At 47.8% G+C, this 15586-nt stretch overlaps 1 protein-coding gene across 1 annotated transcript in view; it reads right to left on the bottom strand.

Annotated features, from left to right (window-relative positions):
* Nucleotides 1–6464, bottom strand: part of PSKH1 (protein serine kinase H1) — a 44151-nt gene extending 37687 nt beyond the window's left edge. Inside the window, exon 1 of the mRNA XM_088471833.1 lies at nucleotides 6361–6464. The gene's annotated coding sequence lies outside the window, so the exon portion shown is untranslated. The remainder of the gene's footprint in view (nucleotides 1–6360) is intronic.
* Nucleotides 6465–15586: the final 9122 nt, after the last annotated feature.

Raw genomic sequence — 15586 nt, 5'->3', positions numbered from 1 at the left:
CTAAACTTTCACATTTTCTAAACTCTCCCCCTATTACATTTGGCCCTATGTCTGTTGCATCAGGGTCCATTGTTCCATCCGAATCTCCAAAACCTTTGTTTGATGGTGTGGAAATTGAACGGAAACTACTAAGGCAGAAAGGACTATCTGAACAAATGGTACAATTTCTCAAGAAAGTATCTTCAGGTATCTATTACAGAATCTGGAAAATCTTTGCACTCTGGGCAGGTTCAAGATTTGACAATATGAAGGCTGACACGCCACAAGTTTTGCAGTTCCTGTGTGATGGTTTTAAATTTAATTGCTAATGTGTTACTCTAGGACTGGCGCCAGACCTAGAGAAGGGGCACATCTGCGCGTGCCTATTGTGCGTGAGCCCGGAAAGGCGGCATGCCTTTACGTCACTCTTGGGGGCGTGCCCGGCACTTACGAACATGCCGGGCTGCCCCCCAGCGCTGCTGTGCATGTGAATAGATGCCGGGCGCAGGCGCCTGTCATCCATTCTCCGGCAGTGACCTCTACACCGCAGTTTTCCCCATCCGCAGACACTGCGACCTGCGGATAGGGACGGCACCCGCATGCTATTTTAGCTGGCCACCGTGCTGGAGGGCAGGGTGGTTTTTGCCCTTTCGAAATAGGGCAGGGTGCTGCGCCTCGCTAAAATAGCCCAGTGGGAACGCTACGCTATTAGTTCAGCAACGCGAATTAGTTAAATACAAGTGTTATGGGCAGAAGAGGCCTATTTAAATATATTGGCAGAAAGTCGTTCACAGAACAAACCCAAGCTTTTTGCCAAACGTAATACCAACATTCAATTTAAATCAAGTAATTATTTTGCCTTCATTTTTTTCAACAAATGAAGGATGAGAAGGAGGAAAGTTTGAATAGGTTGGACTTATTGTGAGCAATTTCTGTTTATCCTACATTTAGGTGCAAGGAAAGGTGGGGCACCGACGAAACAGACAATAGCAAATTGGATTAAACAGCTAAAACACGTTTATTTTACGAGGAGAGTGGTCGTAAAGTTCCAGATAATCTGAAGGCACACAACCAGGGCAATGGTGACTTTGTGGGCTAGGAAGGTTCAAGCGTCTGTGAAAGACATTTGCGCATCAGCTACTTGGTCGTCTGTTCATACTTTTTCTAAGCATTATGCTTTGGATGTTTCAGATGCACATTTTGGAAGTCGTGTCCTTAAAGGGGGCATTGGCATAAATAAATATATTCATTAAGCATAAGAATTTTTGATGGACTATTTTATTATGCCTCCTTATATTATGCTTTGGTAATAGCTGCCATTAAGTAGGAAGAAGAAAACAGTAAATTATATTTAGCTGATAATTTCGTTTCTTCGAGATACTTCATGGCAGCCTATAATATACCCTCCGTAAGTTTGTTTTTTCCCCAGGTACAGAATGTGAGGAGACACTCAAAAGACTAAAAGGTGCCCATCCACTTGCCGATAATACTGAGCGATTGCACGATTACGACATCGTAATCGTGCAATAACTCAGTCATCGGCTGCACATCGGGTCGTTTCTGACATCTATTATCGCCCGAACATGACGGTCAACCTGACTACTATTGTCAGGTTGCCCATGTTCGGGGATGATTGATGTGCATACACTGAATGTCTGAACGTTCAGGTGTATGCACTTCACCCCCAAGGAGACGACGGCACGATTACGATGTGTCGTAATCGTGCCGTCGTCCCTCATCTACAAGTCGATGGGCACCTTAAGGAGGAAGGGGAGGAGTGAGCTGTCTTAAGGGGGGGAAAAAAAACTTCCTGTCTAATATTAAGAGGATGGGATCTAAACCCACAAGTAATGGCTGCCATGAAGTATCTCGAAGAAATGTAATTATCAGGCAAATATAATTTGCTGACAGATGTTTTTTTTTTTTTTTTTTTATAATGAAATCATTTTGGATAAGTTGAAATAGATGTACTTCACCTAATTCACCCATAAAAAATAGCCGACAATTTCTGAGCGGTTTTTAGTAAAAAAATTGTCGGTTAAGGGGCAGGTATGCTACTGGTGTACTTAAATGCAGCTGCTCATATCACTAACACACACATTGCAGAACAGGTGATAATGCAGTCACTGATGAGACCAAAATCGGTGCACATAAGTAACACTTAGCACCAATTTGTTATACGAACACATTTCCGAAAACGCCTATTCTATTTTTAAGATTTCTTGCCACCAGCCAGGGCAGTGTAGTACGCTTTTGTGCATGGGTGACCTGGCAGCACATGCATACTGCAATGGACTTGGGTTTCCAGTTGCAGATTTTACAAGATCTATTAAAAAAAAGAAGCTACTGGAGAACAGCTGCAGTACTTGAATCAAAGATCGACTTTGTTAAATATGCAATAACTAGCTTTCCAATGCAGTCGCAAAAGAGACCCAGTGATGTCTGCGGTGCTTGATAAATAGGGAAGAGCCTATTTAAGGATCTGCTCCCATTTGATAAATAGATCACTAAACATTGATATTTGGTGGGAGTGCTCTCTCCCCCAGACCATTTTGGGATAAGGTAATTTAGACGGCTAGTATCATCCTTCAAGAAGACTTCCCTTCAAGCCCTGGTCTCTGGCTATTGAATCTCGTACGGAAACCTCAGGCACATTTAAAAAAATACTTTATTATGACATATACTAAATACCTCCAAGGAAGTCATCCCTGTCCACTGGAGATCTACCTTTGCCCCCTCCATGACTAAATGGTGTGCACATCTTAATCATTATAGGTCTGTGGATGATCTGTTACCTCATTCAGATAATTGCCAGAATTTTACAGTGATCTGGTACCCATGGTTACTTTACAAAGAATCAGACCATTATAAGGCGCTTGTCATGGCTAGGGATAGAAGTAGCAGAACTTGGCTGATATCCCACTGATCTCTCGGGATGATTGCTCTGATGTATAGCTTTGTCTTTTGGTAGCGAAGCTCCCTTTTCCTTTATAGTTTTCCTTATTCTTCTCTTCTTCCCTCTACCTATTCAGTGATCGCAAAATAAGCACTAACACGCATATTTAACCGCTATAGGCAGTGAGGGATTCACTTCTTTTTTTTTTTTTTTTTTTTTTAAAAGCGGATCCTGTGGAAGGCGCTGTGTAGCAGCTGGGTCAAAAACCTCCACAGCATCTCCGAGTCCCCAACTAATCAACGCGAGCGGCGGCGTCCCCTCATCCAATCACAGCCTGAGACCTCCTCCACCTCCATCACATGATGCCGCCGGGCTCTCTCCTGTCACCTCACAGATCGAGTGTTCAGCTCCATCCATATTGACGGATGATGTGGTCTGGCCCCATGAAGCTGAGGTGGGACTAAGGTGTCCGCTGCTGCAGAGTGTCCATACCGTACCTGAAGCCTGCCCCTCTCTTCCCACGCTACCGCTGCTCCTCTGAGCACCGGATCAAGGAGGGCAGGGATGCAGCTACACTGTTACCAGGGAATGCATTACAGGAAGTCACATACTCAGCAGGAGATTGGTGACCTCGAGGATCTTTGTTCCTGCACTGATTGGATTGAAAATAGCAAGTGTAATTCCCACTCCTGTCCATGTGAGTGTCTTGTGAGAGAAGTCTGCTCCCTAAAAGTCTAGTGACATGGGCAGGACACCTGCTGGTTTATGTTTAATTTGCTCCCATCACTGTGACTGAGATTGTACTTGTTTGATGATGACCCACATTAACATTCTTGAAACTGGTTGCTTACTATAGGAAAACGGGAAGTTCTGCAGTTACACCATATATCCCAACATTGCTAAAGTTCTGTGCACGTAAAAGCATTTGCCCCAAGGAGTCAGACGAGGAAGTGTTGCCATGTCACGTTGGGCATATGGTCAGATCATACATGGGCATGTTATGCTCCACCCCTTTAGCGCATTAGGTCTTCTTCATTGAGAACACATTTCCCTCTCACTCTCCTCTGTAACACAAATGATCCTTTACTTAACACACTTCTCCCTCCCCTAACCTCAGTAACAGTCTTTACTCCCAACTCTCACCTGTAGAACATCTTTGCCTAAGTCCCAAGCCCACTATCCTGCTGTCTGCGGAAAGCCTGTAGAGCCATCTAAATAGACTGTATCAGCACCATATCTCTTCCCCTGTGACACCCTGACAGCGAGTGCTCTCTGCTGCAGTACTAGTCTCACTGTCAGAGCTCTTCCATACGTACTGCACACATGCATACAGCACACTTTCATACTGAACACATAACCACTGCAGACATACATATTGCACACTTACCCACTGTTCACATACATACTGCACATGTACACATATTGCCATCTACCCTTGCCCTCTCCCTACCCCCAGCACTGCCTGCCCCTAGCCTCCTCCTTGCCCTCCAGTACTGTCACAACTGCTGTCTGCACTTACCTCTTCCCTAACCCCAGCTCTGCCTGCCCTTACCCCCCTCTACCCCAAGTTCTTCCCCAACTTCTCCGACTTTACCCCAATTGCTGCTTGCCCTTAATCCCCTCTACCCCCAGTACTGTCCCAACTGCTGCCTGCTCTCACCCCCCACAATATGCGATGGGACCCAAAAACAGTAGAGTAGGACCCCAATTTTTTAGTGACCCACAAAACATTGGGTTTTGCGCGATCACTGCTGTTGTACTTCTTTTGTTACCAATGTTATACTTTGACTTTTTATAAAATGTGACCTATTATGTATTACTTCCACCAAAATGCGAAGTCAATTGTCCCATACTTTATTGGATTCTGGCCCTGATTTAGAGTCGGACGCTCTGACAGAGCGCTCGCTCTGAATCAGGGCCATCCCTGCTACTTTTTGGAGCGGCCTCCTGGCCACTCGCATAGCTGTGGGTGACCACCCACAGCTATAGCGAGCAGCCAAAATAATGGTCGCGATGGTCAAGACCATCGCGACCATCGGGCTTGTGACGAGACCCTGCGGTAGGGTCTCACTTGCGCAAGCCCAGGAGTGCTTTTGGCTCTATCAGAACCAAAAGCACACCCACTGACATCACTAGTGATGTCAGTGGGGCCGGACCCAGACAGTAGGCGTTCCCATAGGAACGTCTCCGTCTGGGCAGCCATGCCCCCGGCATGCCCACCAAAGGGGGCGTGCTGTCAATCACCATCGACAGCACGCCCCCTTTGGTGCGAGACCCTTAACGACGGCTTTGCCGTCGTTATTCGGGTCTCGCGCATGCGCACGACGGAGCCGCCTCCGTCGTGCGCATGCGCACTTGGGCACCATCGACCCGCTTGCGAGCGCTCAGCGATCGGGTCTGAATCAGGCCCTCTATTTGTGACAGATTTAACATTTGTATTATGTATTGGTCATCAATAAACATATTGCTGAAAAAGATCACTAAACACTGAACAGAGTATGAAGACTTCAGTTAAGAACGCTTATGCTGGGTACACACAGATATATTAGCCAATCAATTTACTTGTTCTCCATTGACTAAACTCCCAAACATAATAAGTGCTTATGTCCATTAACACCTAATATTAAATGAGATCTCATTGGCATTTTTTCACAGCACCCATGGGTAACCAGCCTTAGGGTGCATTTTACCAGTGAAACCTCAGTCAGCACACCTTAAACGTACAAGCCGAACACAGGAAACTCTCCAAATGAGTACTCCATGTTTCTTGGTTTTAACTGGATGGCACAGTTGGCGTAGTGATTAGCATTAATTCCTCACAACACTGAGGTCTTGGGTATGGTTCTCACCAAGGCAATATCTGTGTGGAGTTTGTAAGTAAGCCTCATGTTTGCGTGGGTTTCCTCCCACAATTCAAAAACATTATGGTAGGTCAACTGGATTCTAACAAGAAATTGGTAGTGTATATATTTATTAGTGGGTGCGTGCATGAGACATGAAGTAGGGGATACTGTATATAGATTGTAAGCTCCACTGCAGCAGGGACCGATGTGATTATATGAATGTTGTGTAAATATGTCTGAGCTATACAAATAGCTTAATAATTGCATGTTTATAGCCAGTGATGTTCTAGGCTTCTGCCGTTAGTGTTTACTACTTTTGTGGTGGCGGCCAGTTACAGAAGGCAGGGTCTCTCGTTTACATTTACATTCTCGTCTACATTTATTATACATCACAACTGATTAATACTAGAGCCTAATCCAATGACATTTCCAGCAAAACTACAGTACCAGTCATGAATACAAAGTAATTGGACAACCCATCACCTAACATACAATGACACCACTCTGGGCTTCCTATATGTGTGTCAGAGCACTATAGGGATCACAGCATACACAAACTTGTGCAGTGAATTCCTGAGCAGTGCCGCCGGTATATCAGTGTCACCAGTACTATATGTGACCTGGGTTAGGAACGGGCCTCACCTGCAGGCTCGTCCCTCAGCCACCATCTGATCCAGCCAGCAGCACTTTCCTCACACACCAGAAACCTGACAACAAGTCCCCAGTGATATCATCTCACAGCTTCGTCCTGAACTTCAGAAACCGGAAGTACTGTGACGTCAGGTTTTCTCCCACGGAGCTGAGCGGAGTCATGGCAACAGCACCATAGAGTTCCTGGCGCAGGAGAGAGAGAGACCAGTGACGTCAGAGCAGAATATGCCACTGTGCTAGGCTCCGAGCCCCGGCGCCAGGGGGACCTAAATAATAATAATAAAAAGAAAACCACATCGCGGAGTTCTGTGCCATCGATAGCGGAGAACAGAACAACTGAATCTCTGCCATCGATGGCGAAACCATCAACTATCGGTGGTTAACTATAGTGGATGGCCATCCCTAATATATATAGTATACTTGTTAGCAATTCACCTAGTCTACACACACTTACACAGGCATGAGTACGTAATGAGGTTACAAACCGATAACAGAGCTGGGTATACTTTGGTGGAGAGTTATCAAAGCTTGGAGAGAGATAAAGTACTGTACTAACCAATCAGCTTCTGTCATTTTACAGGCTGTTTTTAAAATGACAGAAGCTGATTGTTTCTCTCCAAGCTCTGATAAATCTCCCCCCAAATCAGGTTCCCATTAAAACAGTGAAAGACCCTTACAGTACCTTGGTAAATGAACATACTGATATTATGAATTTAGGCCCTCATTCAGAGCCGGATGCTCTGAGCAGAGCGCTCGCTCTGAATGAGGGCCGTCCTCCATAAAAATGGAGCGTCCTCCTGGACGCTCGTATAGCTGTGGGTCACCACCCACAGCACATACGAGCGTGCAGGATGATGGTCGCGATGGTCTTGACCATCGCGACCATCGCCAGTGCGACCAGAAGCCTGTGGTCGGGGTTTTCGACCACAAGCCCTGGAGTGATTTTGGCTCTATCAGAGCCAAAATCACTCCCACTGACATGTCAGTGGGCCGGCTTCTGACGGTAGGCGTTCCCTTGGGAACGCCCCCGTCTGGGAGGCACGCTCCCGGCACGCCCACCAAAGGGGACGTGCTGTCAATCAACATCGACAGCACGCCCCCTTTGATCAGACACAACGAGCGAAGGAAAGTCCTTCGCTTGTTGGGTCTCGCGCATGCGCACGACGGAGCTCCCTCCGTCGTGCGCAGGCTCAGTGCACACCATCGACCCACTTGCGAGCGGACAGCCGCTCGCGAGTGGGTCTGAATCAGGCCCTTAATCCCAGGACCTCATACCTGCGTTATAAGCACATCACTCTGACTGGATGTATCTTTTTAAGGATGAGGTCACTGGAGGCAAATATTGCAATAAAATGAACAGGATAATTAGCATAAAGGTAGTGATATAAAAAAAAAATCTAGACAATTAAGAGATTTATTAGCTACACAAACAGATTGTAAATAGAAAAGTCACAAAATGAAAACTAAATTAGGGTTTATTTATCAATACTGCTCTTCACGCAATCACGTCACGCACATGGGCCTGTCCACTATCCTGCGTCACGTCCCCTGCTTAGCCGACTGGCTGCCCAATCCCAGAGGGGGCAGTCAGGTAGTTCAAGGGCAAACGCAGGATTTATAAGGGGGGGTTTCTGCATATGTATGTGTGTGTGTGTATATATATATATATATATATATATATATAAAACCACCCACGTGACTCTCGCACATGTTTTTTTTACTTTGAAAAATTAAATTTTTACATTGTATTGAGTAAGTATAGGTCTATTCCCAATTTGGACTGCCCCCCTCCCACACACAGACACTCAGACTGCAGATTACACACACAGACACTCGGATTTGAGACTCCCCCCCCCTTCCCCCCACACACAGATTGCAGACTGCCCCCTCCGCCACACACACACGCTCGGACTGCAGACCCTTCTCCCCCACACCCAAAAGGAGCAGGCACGTACCTGTGATGACCGTTATTTGTAGCAGTGGTAAATTACCTGCTGTCTGGACTTGTCTTGAGCTGAGGAGGAGTGCAGTGAGGGATTCACTGACACTCAAAGGCCCATAGGAGCTGTCAGGGAGGAGTTGCGTACCGCAGCAGCTTCCCTGTAACGCTCGCCCATCTCCATGGCTACAAGGAGGCTGCCGCGCATGACCGGCAGCTCTGATCGCAGCCCATTCGGAGCTCCAGGACTGGCCTAATGAGATGGAGACAAGCTCTCCATCTCACTACAAAAAAAAAATAATAATAATAATTGGTGTGCTGCTGCGATTGCTCGGCCTGGCAGGGGGGGTTTCTAGGTACTCAGAAACCCCCCCTGCGTGCGCTACTGCAGTTGGTAAGTATGGTTCACGTAAATGAAACCCATGAAGATCACCAGTAAAACCCAGACAGCACTAGAGTTGGCAGAATCCCCCATAGCTGTGTACAACTGGTAAATTACGCACATACTGTACATCTATTTCTATGTTAAGAACCAAAGCAGAATAATGTTTGCCAAATAAATAATTTTATTCACAAATGAATTGTTTATTTGTTGTTGTTGTTTTTTTTTTTTATTAATTTTCAATCCAAAATTGTGCAAATTCCAACAAGAAAATAGTAAGCTATGGAAAATGAAATAGAAAAACCTTTATTTATTTTTGTAATTATTTTTTTGCCCACAGGGTCAATATTATATTTATCTCTGTGCACCTGTCTCTGAGTGGCCAAAGCACTGGGACCTGAAGGTACAGTGACAGGTGTTGAGGCCTGTTACTCAGGATGGCCGGTGTTTTCACACAGCTGAAGCCAGTGAAGCTGCATATACTGTACATGGATGCAGACACTGGCTTTAGCACACCCAGAAAATGAGGCTGACCCACCCCCGTTTTCTGGGATGCTGCCCAACACTGCCCCAGGCTAAAGCCTGTCAACCTTCAGGCAGTAAGAGATCTGCACATGTGCAGTACAGATCCTGCACATGCGCAGATCTTCAAACATCGGAGTTGTTCGCAACAACTCTCAATCAGCCCCTAAGTCCTTATACCTCTCTGTAATGAATTATCAGGACTTTGGCCCTCATTCAGAGCCGTTCGCTATTTGCGTTCGTTCGTTCAAAAACAAGGGGTGGCTATTCAAATGATCCGTTCGCACATTGCAGTCTGTTCACACCTCTAAGTCTGAACGAGCGAGCAAAACATACGCTCTTTTATTTCTTAAAAACGCCCCCTGGCCGCTCGCACCATACGTCATGTCCGCTATTTATTAGATTAATCGATTACATCGAACAGGATATGAACTGCTCGCTATTCTTGTGGTTGGTTTTTTCAACCGCTATTTTGCGAGCAGTTCTGAGTTTAAAAAAACCAAATGACGTGGTCATTGACGCTGCTATTTTAATTATGCACACCCATAAAACGCCCGTTTTGACCTTTAAGCATGCCTGCGTTCTGATCTCCACTCCCCGTTTTCAAGCACCTTCCCCTGTTACCACCCACATACGCCTCATTCTGTCACTCAAAATAGCAGGCACTCGCTATATTGCGTAGAAACGATTTTCGGCCGCACTGACTGGGTCGCTCATGCGTACTAAAAACCGTACGCATGCGCAGATGTGCGAACATCGCTTGGAACGAGCGTACTGCCGCTAGCGAGTGGCTCTGAATGAGGGCCTTTATTCCATTACTATTAAACAGACGGACGTCAGGATTATAGTTGAATATCCAAGGCAAATAAAATATGCAAAAGCAGCAGGAGGCATCTTAAATAAAAAGACGCCCACTGCCGGCTCCTCTGATCTGATGCTGTGTCTGAAGATGCAGCCATTGATTCAATTGCGTGCACATCGGACATCTGAGTAACTCTCAGGTTACTCAGTATGTCTGGGAAAATCACACTGCCTGGACCAGTGAAACTGCGTCTATAAATGCAGCTCCTGGCTTTAGTCTGCCCAGAAAACAGGCCCGACAAGCCCTCATTTCCTGGAATGCTCCATGGTGCCCAAACCCTATTTTTTAGGTAATATTTCTTTTGGCGCCCACAGAGGTCCTGGTGCATGCGCCGAAACAAAAAAAAATTAAGGGGGCGTGGTCTTGTGGGAAAAACCGTACACATACCTAAAGCATGTTCACATATGTATATAACTATGCAACTACATATCCACACAAATGTATAAATAATTACTCTATGTCTAATATGTACAGTATATACACATACAGACACTAATCTAACAGTCTGTTATAGGTTTATTATGACCACCGTGAACGAGGGGGGCAAGTATAGATTACAAGAGCATAGGAGTGCAGTGAAGGCATTAGGGACAGGGGCCCTGATTCAGAGCCGGACGCTCTGACAGAGCACTCGCTCTGCATCACGGCCATCCTTCTTGTTTTTCAAAGTGGCCTCCTGGCCGCTCGCATAGCTGTGGGTGACCACCCACAGCTATAGCTAGCGGCCAGGAGGATGGTCGCGATGGTCAAGACCATCGCGACCATCGGGCTTGCGACGAGACCCTTGTGGTAGGGTCTCATTGCCACAAGCCCCAGAGTGCTTTCGGCTCTAACAGAGCCGGAAGCACGCCCACTGACATCACTTGTGATGTCAGTGGGGCCGGCCCCAGACGGTAGGCGTTCCCACTCAACATCGACAACACGCCCCCTTTGGTATGAGACCCGGAGCGACGGATTGCCCGTTGCTATCCGGGTCTCGCGCATGCGCACGATGGAGCCGGCTCCGTTGCGCGCATGCGCACTGGGCCACCATCGACCCGCTTGCGAGCGCATAGCGCTCGCGAGCGGGTCTGATTCAGGCCCAGGGTTCACACGGAACCACATTAAGGCCAGTATTAAATTTGAGCCGAAAAGTCCAAACTTTTCGCCTACTGGACTTTTCGCCTCCTTCGCCTGTTTTCCAGGTGGAAAAGTATCGCGCGCGTGCCCGCTATTCCCCGTATTCAATTCCAAAGTATGCGAATTCGAGAACCGGCAAAATTTTGATCGGCAAAAAAATACGGGAATTTTCGGGAAATAATTGTTGGACACCACTAAAGATGTGCAGACCTGGGGGATCACTATGGGTACCCCCGTTTTTGTTTGCAGAAAAAAGTCGGGTTTTTAAACAGCCTCGGCAGGTGTTTTTTTTCCCGACATTGAAGAAGTGATGCAGCAGAGCACTTAGCTTTTTTTTAATCATTTTTAAAAGTGGTGCCATCAAATTTGGGGTACATGAAAATGGGTACTAGCATATTTTTAAGTCCCTAAACTAATTTTTAAAATGCACCTGCCGCTAATAATCTATTCTAGAATACACCTGCCGCATACTTACAGAGTACCCCTGAACATATTTCGATATTTTTAAACACCGTTGCCCCATTTTTTTTTCTCCCAAAAATTGTAAATTATTTTTTTGGAATGTCCCGATTTTTTGTTACTTTTTTTTGCACATTTCATTTTAAGGGGGCATTCCCAAGGGTGCAGGCTACTTTTTTTAAGCCTACAACCCTAAACCCCAATTCTGTATTTTTTTTCCGCATGCTAAAGGCTGGCGAAAAATGATCCCCGTTTTTTTACATTGACTTTTCGCACCGGTGAAAAGTCAATGTAGTTGAATACGGGGATATTTCAAATAGGCGAAAATGACGTCATTTTGCCTCAAATTGAATACGGGCATTAATTGGGACAGATTACTTTGTGCAGAGGGCTCGATTCAGACCCGGTCGCTAGATGCGTTCACACGCACCCAGCTTATGTAAATCTGGCAAAGGCAGGCGATCGCACGGCAAGGTATTAGCACGCCCACTATGTCTTAGCGTGCTATCGCTATGTGTATACAGACGCCCACCAGCCTGTCTTAAGACGCCCACTTTCCCACATCATGTTCAGGAAGTGTATGCAACCATCGGTAGCATTGAGTACCATCAGATGCGATCACAGCACTTATGGTTGACCATACCCTACCGCAAGCCCTGCGAGTGCTTCAGTGTGAAATACAACCAAATGACGTGTACTTTGACGCTGCGTCTTAATTATTCACACCTCTTAAACGGCGTTAGGATGGTCAGGCACACTTGTGTTAGCACCACCACTCCCCCGTTTTCATGGACCATCCCACAAACTGCTTGTCCTGCGAGCGAACGCTTCCCGATTACATGGACTAGTTTGTGCACTGCGATGTGTATGCATGCGCAGATTGGAAAACTCGTCTGGCTGCGTGGGAACGCAGCCTAGTGAGTGGGTCTGAATCAGGCCCAGAGTGCGATATCATCTCCCTCCCAGTCATGCTTTCTCTGGCCAGCACCTCAGTAGAGTTGTGACTGTGGCCCTCATTCAGAACCGTACGCTCTGAGCAGAGCGCACGCGCTGAATGAGGGCCGGCCTCCATAACTATGGAGCGTCCTCCTGGATGCTCGTATAGCTGTGGGTCACCACCCACAGCCTATACGAGCGTGCAGTTTGATGGCCGCGATGGTCTTGACCATCGCGACCATCGAAACTGCGAGCCGGAGCCTGCAGTTGAGGTTTTCAACCGCAAGGCCCGGAGTGATTTTGGCTCTATCAGAGCCAAAATCACTCCCACTGACATCACTAGTGATGTCAGTGGGCGGCTTCTGACGGGAGGCGTTCCCTTAGGAACGCCCCCGGCAGGGAGGCACGCCCCCGGCACTCCCACCAAAGGGGGCGTGCTGTCAATCAACATCAACAGCACGCCCCCTTTGATCAGACATAACGAGCGAAGGAAAGTCCTTCGCTCGTCGCGTCTGGCGCATGCGCACGACGGAGCTCCCTCCGTCGTGCGCATGCTCAGTGCAGAACATCGACCCACTTGCGAGCGGACAGCCGCTCGCGAGTGGGTCTGAATCAGGGCCTGTGTTAGGACTGAACACTCCAGTTTGACAGCACCAGTGATCGCACTGTTATATTTGTGAATTCCAAGGACTCCTCACTTTAAAAAATTGGGGTCCACCATTTCTGGGTCCCATTGTGGAAAGCCGTGCTGGGATCAAGTGTCTGATCCCAGCATCGGCACAGCTGCAGGAGCAGGTAAAGGAGATGTGTACCCTGCGGGACACATCCGTGGCCAGCGCTGGGACAGTGTGTTTATCCTTAGCACCGGGTAAGCAAAAGCAGATGGAAGCTGGCCCTTGGACAGAGTATCTGTTCCCAGCGCCGGTCAAGCCCGTTAGCCTTGAAGCGGCGGTGGGTGTTTGGCTCTGGCTGCGAGCCAAACACGGTTTGCGGTCCAGCAGACAATAGGACCAGCCACTTGAGGTATCTAAGATTAGACAACGCTAGACGGGCCACCGGCAGAAGAATGCGGCTGAGGACCGGAGAGGACTGTGGGGGTGGAAAGTAAAAGAGCAAACGAAGCCCCCCCCCCCGCAGCCTCTTCCACCATAACAGATAGGCCCTCTGTGAGGCCTATCATTAACCCCTCCCTAGACCACCAGGGTTGTCGGGCACTAGGCCCGTGGGACACAGTCAGGCATTAGGCCTGTGGGCATATAGGCAGGAGCTAGGCCCGAGCACTGTAAACAGGCATTAGGCCCTATAGAGATTACTTGTCCCAATTAGGTGCAAGACCCAGGTCACTAATCAAGAAAGTAGGCGGGCACTAGGCCCGTGGCCATCAGCCAGGCTTTAGGCCCGTGGCCATCAGCCAGGCTTTAGGCCCGTGGCCATCAGCCAGGCCTTAGGCCTGTACACATACAGGAGGGCACCAGGCCCAATTGATTAAGCCCCACTGTTAGGCAGGTCCATAGGCCTGAGCCCTGTGAAAAATGTCCCTGCACATTAGGCCCAGGACACTAGCTAAGCCCCTCCATTAGGCAGGCCATAGGCCTGAGGCCACATTACAGAAAGGGACACTGGACATTAGGCCCAAGTCCTTTTTGTGCCCTATAGTAGGCAGGCTAGAAGCCTGAGACACTGGTAAGACCCTGGGCATTAGGCCCAGGGCGCTGAGCCCATTGAGAGTGGCTCTGGGTACTAGGCCCAGACCACTGGTATAGTAAGTAGGCAGCCCCCCCCCCCGTCAAAGTACCCAGTGGAGGGCTCTCAGGCTCCCACCAGTAATAACTTTAACCCTCAAAGTACCTAGTGGAGAGCTGTCAGGCTCCCACCGAAAATAACTTTAACCCGCAAAGTACCCCATGGAGAGCTGTCAGGCTCCCACCAAAATGTAGTGTTTTCCCAGTCAACTAGAAGAGGAGTTGGCCAGCTCTAGTTAGGCAGGTAGCAAACATTTAAAGGGACAGCACAATGTTTTACTCTTATGTGATTACCGTCTGTGATTGTTTTTCCATGCAGGGCAAAAGTTTAATGGTTTATTGTTGTACATGCTGCACTACACCCACTGTAGGTTGAGGGCTATGTTGTCATAGTATGTGTAGTAGTGTGAAACAGATTTAGGCCCTGCACGGCTGTGGTGTTTGATTATCTCCTTACAGGGACCTGTAGGTGAGTGAGCAGACAAAGAACAAGAGTGGACACGGTGAGCAATATCTGTGTGTACTGTCTCTCACTGTCTTTTTGTCCCTTTCTCTCTATCTTCCTTCTGGGTGGACAGCGGACCTTGCACCCCGGTGCAAGGTCGAGTTTTCACCTGGTGCGCAAATACATATAGGTGAAACTCGGGATTTGAGGCCAAAAGTGCCAGTGATGATCTTCACTTAAAACCCAAATCTGTTTTTTTGCTTAGTCCTCGGTCTGGTAGGGCGTATCGGTCAGCGTTGAGGAAGGATGGTTCTCACGTCATCTCCTTCCTCCTAGGTCATCGTGTCCGTGTCCTGTTTGGAATTCCAGGACCGTCTGATCACCATACGGCCGGAAGGTGAGAGGGTGCGATGCCAGGTAAGCCACAAGGTTACACCTGCACTGCAGCAGGCACTGCACTGCACACCTCTTACATTATCACATATTATGGGGGTAAGGGTTGGCATCAGTTGGGACAGTGCTGGGGACAGGTAACAGCTGGGGTAAAGGGGGTTAAGGTCAAGCATCAGTTGGGGTAAAGCAGGGAATAAAGGCAGGAATAAGTTGGAGATCTGGGGTTAGAAGGGAGTAAGGGCAGGCAGAGCTGGGGGTAGAGTGTAGAGAGAGGGCAAGGGTAGATGGCAGTATGTGTGCAGTGGGCATCTGCAGTATGCATGTGTACAGTGGGTATGTGTTCAGTATGTATGTGTGCAGTGGGTATGTGTTCAGTATGTATTGTGATAGAAGCACTGGTAAAGTGGTTAATGGCAGG

Source organism: Taudactylus pleione, unplaced genomic scaffold (genome assembly GCF_031769625.1).
Source record: "Taudactylus pleione unplaced genomic scaffold, aTauple2 ptg000117l, whole genome shotgun sequence".
Lineage (NCBI taxonomy): Eukaryota > Metazoa > Chordata > Amphibia > Anura > Myobatrachidae > Taudactylus > Taudactylus pleione.
Note: the sequence above shows the minus strand (reverse complement) of the source record. Positions and strands in the feature narration are given on the sequence as shown.